Source organism: Olea europaea, unplaced genomic scaffold (genome assembly GCF_002742605.1).
Source record: "Olea europaea var. sylvestris unplaced genomic scaffold, O_europaea_v1 scaffold3137, whole genome shotgun sequence".
Classification (NCBI taxonomy): domain Eukaryota; kingdom Viridiplantae; phylum Streptophyta; class Magnoliopsida; order Lamiales; family Oleaceae; genus Olea; species Olea europaea.
This window is the reverse complement of record NW_019250150.1, coordinates 27,107-30,942: the sequence shown is the minus strand read 5'-3', so window position 1 is coordinate 30,942 and position 3,836 is coordinate 27,107. Positions and strand designations below refer to the sequence as shown.

The following is a 3,836-nucleotide window of genomic DNA, read 5'->3' as shown; positions in this document are numbered from 1 at the left end:
CCGTCTTAATAAAAAATTCCGAGCCAGAATTAGTTTTCTCCATGTTGTTGCAATACCTGGCCAATTTAGTATAACTTTTCCCTACATAGTCCATTAGATCCTCAAACGCACATTCTTTGGCCTTCCAGGCCTCCTGGTAGCTCAAGACTATTTCGTACTCTCGACGGACGTTAATGATGTCTGATGGTTTGTAGATCGTACGTGGATCCTGATACTTGTGTATTATCTGCCGATCAATAAACCAAGCTTGGCCTTGCTTGTGATCATTTCGACGTAATCCCACTTCACAACTATGTTCCTGTGTGTACTTGTGAACTACAAAGCACTCATTCGTATTCATCTTCATCGCTCGCAAACGCGAACAACAATTGTCGTCTATGCTAGTAATTGTCAACAAGGACTTGTTCAATTTTTTCACTTTGAACTCAAAGTTGTATTCAGCGCTATTAGGTGCACATCTTCTTGCAATTTTTTTTTTCATTTTAAATAGTTGTTGGACATACAAATCTTCACCATCGAGAATCACGCGCGAGGAGTTTGAGGACGGTTCACTCGATCCAGCCCCTGAGGTCCCACCCCGCTCATGTCTCTGTCGAGATAAAGTGATCAAATCATCGTCTATAAAAGTATTTGCATTTTCACACTCATTGTCGTGAACTAGAAGGAATTCTATGAGTAACTGTCTCTGGAATAACCGTATCATCTTCACGAGCTATCTGGACCTTATCCCAAAAATCATTAGCATTGTGATCCCCTCCATCCGAGTCTACTTGTTTACCTTCGACGACATCCTTTCTCACTAAAGTCACGCAAATAAAAGTTGAGTGCCTATTGTTCATTTCAAACAGATAATTCACTTCGATATCCAAAGAAATCGTCATAGGTGGACTTGGAACTTCCTAATCACTGAATTTAAATTTCAATTCCATATTATATTGAGAGAGATAGACATTTAGTTTGTTCTGTAAAATATTATAGAGTTCTACATACATTGTTGTTTCTGTTATGGAAATTGGGATACCACCACGTCACTCGTCCATTTTCATATCCATTGATCTCTTTCGTTCAATTCGAAATCATCAAAGTAACAAAAAGGGACTACAATCATATTTGCATGACGAAAAAGAATTTTTAATTGCAAAAAAATATTGAACGAAATAAAAAAATAAAAAAAATTAAACAGTCGGCTATTTGATCGGCTGTCAAACAGCCGGCTGTTCGAGCCGGTAGTTTAGCCGACTTCGGCTGTTCTAGCTGGCAAATATCCGGCTGTTAAATAGTCCGACTGTCCAATCGGGTTTTTTCAACAGTTAACTGCACAGTCGACAGTTCAAATTATACTATCCGGCAAAACAAATACACCAAACTTTTACAGATTAATTTTTTAGTATTAATATAGATGAATTTTTTCTCGTTAAAGGCTTAAAATTTTTTACAGATCTATTAAAAAACTATCTACATTAACATTATATGTCGAAATTAATTTTATCTATGCAAACTAAAATAATTTAACGAAGACAAAATTAAATGTTCATATTATAAACTTACTGATCTGATGAGATTGATATAAAAAATTTTCAGCTACCGCGTTGGATGAATTTTTCAGATTTTGAGGTTGAAGTAGATGAAAGATGAAAGTATTTTTATCTGTGTTGAGTAAACGGATATGAGAAATTTGCTGATTTTGATATTTTAAGTGAGAATTGTTTGGTTTTTATTTGTTAACAAAATAGTAACAATGTCTTTTAAACAGAACATTCTTTTGTAATTGTATGATACACTTAAGGGTATTTTTATCTTTCAACACTCAATATGCCATTGTGATAATATTAACAATTGAACAAGTCAAAGTGGAATTTCCCTTCTTTGACTATTTCATTTTTAAAGTACCCCATATATATGGATTCACTTCACAACTTAAGGTACGTTATAAAACCCAAACCAAACCCTTCTCCCGTCTTGGCACTCTTTATTTTCTTTTCGTTCGGCTGTTGACTTGATCGTCGGAGTGCAAGCGGTTGACGGATATTTTTCTCCACCAGTGGTCTTTGCATCCTAACAAAGTGTTCCATGCGCAGGTTTGGAGGGACGAGGTCGGGATTCTATTGGCACATTTTTTGAGGTCAACAGATTGACGCCGTTTGTGGGAACGGTACTACCCATAATATTATACCATGTAAATAATAAGGCCGTCGGAAAATTCCATTTTCCTGGGCAGTTTTCTATTGGAAATTAGCAAAGACAGCAGCGAAGAAATCTGACATGAGAATAGGTACTGGAGTAAATATTCTAGGCCAACTTGATACAATTGTTTGAAAAAAGTTATCTAATTTATTTTGGAAAAATACATAGCACAAAAGAAAAGGGAGAAATAAAGGAAAAGCGTTAGTTTTGCCCATTCGAATATTTGGTTTCTGTGGCAAATTAGAAGGAGAGAAAAAATTAGAAATATTCATGAACTCAAGAACTAACCAACAGGTCTACAAAGAGAGAATTCTGCTATTGGTTCTTCTTGGTCGACCATTTTTACCATTATTCAGTTCACTTTGCTCGCAAAGATAAAAAATCTTATTTCACCAGCTTGATATTCAACGACAGTCCGAAGATCGAAATTACATAAGCTCCTTCTTTAGCTTTTCCTAAGAGACGAGTATTCAATTTTAGTTGAGTTTCTAAATTTTGAGAGGTTGGAGAGGCAATGGAAGAAATAGAAACATGAAGGAAAACTTTTATAATTTGTTCCAAATGAAGATTGTTGCACAACAAGTGCTCGGCAAAATGATCCAACCGGATCTCTTCTCATCCATCACTCTTGACAACCACCATCAAGATGAGCATGAATTATCACCGTCCACAGCTTCCATCCACGCAACGAGAGGCCTTCAGCTTAGGTCCATATCTCAGCTCCGACTTTTGGACGTTGGATAAAAATTGTCTTGTTACATGTACCCTTCTACTACTATTGCTGCCACAATATAGCCTTGGTAATGCCCTTGGAGGGCCATCTAATGTCTTTTCCACCTCCAATTTGTCAGATTTTAACTTTGATGGAGACCATGGATTCAGTCCATCTCTAAAAGCAAACTTGTAGTTGGTCAGAAGATGCTACAACAGTCTCCGTTCAACCATATTAAAAAAAAAAAAAAAGGTTAGTTGATGGGTCTTGGGCCAACCAACCCGTTTTTGTGAGATAGAATCTTGGAGTTTATTTAATTAGGACCACGTCTATTGTGTTTGGACTTTAAAACCCATTTAATGGGCTGCATTTTCTATATATGTTTGGGCTTATAATGTTTATGGATTGGTACAAATATGGGCAGTAAGTTTTGCAACTATAAGGCCTGAATTTTATTTGGGGAATAACTTGGGCTTCTTTTTAAAATGTTGTGGTGGTCCATGTTTGGGCTTTTATCACTTAAAGCCTATTCATCTCCATTTCAATAACATTTTTTTTTTCGAAATTCCCTTCTGGGCATAACTGGCCACTTCCTCTATTTTGAGTTTCTGGTCACTACAACACTTCACCACATATTTTGTTCAAGGGCAATATGTTCGTACAATGGCAACCAAATGATTCCCCTCTGACTGTATTTGCTCAAATCCCAGCAATATGCATTTCCATAATAGGGAGTTCATACATTGGTCTGTTTGGTACTGCAATTGAGCAGCAGCAATGCAAACATAATTTTGGAGTATGGATTTCTTATGACACTTGTAGTCTTTGGAAACAAATTTTATTCCTTAGAATCTATTTATATTCGAAACTGTTGATTCTAATTTTTTGGGATACACATATTCAAATTACTCTTGGGATGTAATAAGGTTTTTCCAAAATA

General features: G+C 36.1%; 1 long non-coding RNA gene across 1 annotated transcript; it reads left to right on the top strand.

Moving 5' to 3' along the window:
* The first annotated feature begins 2,241 nt into the window (after positions 1–2,241).
* LOC111385369 lies at positions 2,242–3,295 on the top strand. Its single transcript, XR_002701057.1, has 2 exons — positions 2,242–2,891; positions 3,036–3,295. It is a non-coding gene; the product is annotated as an uncharacterized LOC111385369 (long non-coding RNA).
* Positions 3,296–3,836: the final 541 nt, after the last annotated feature.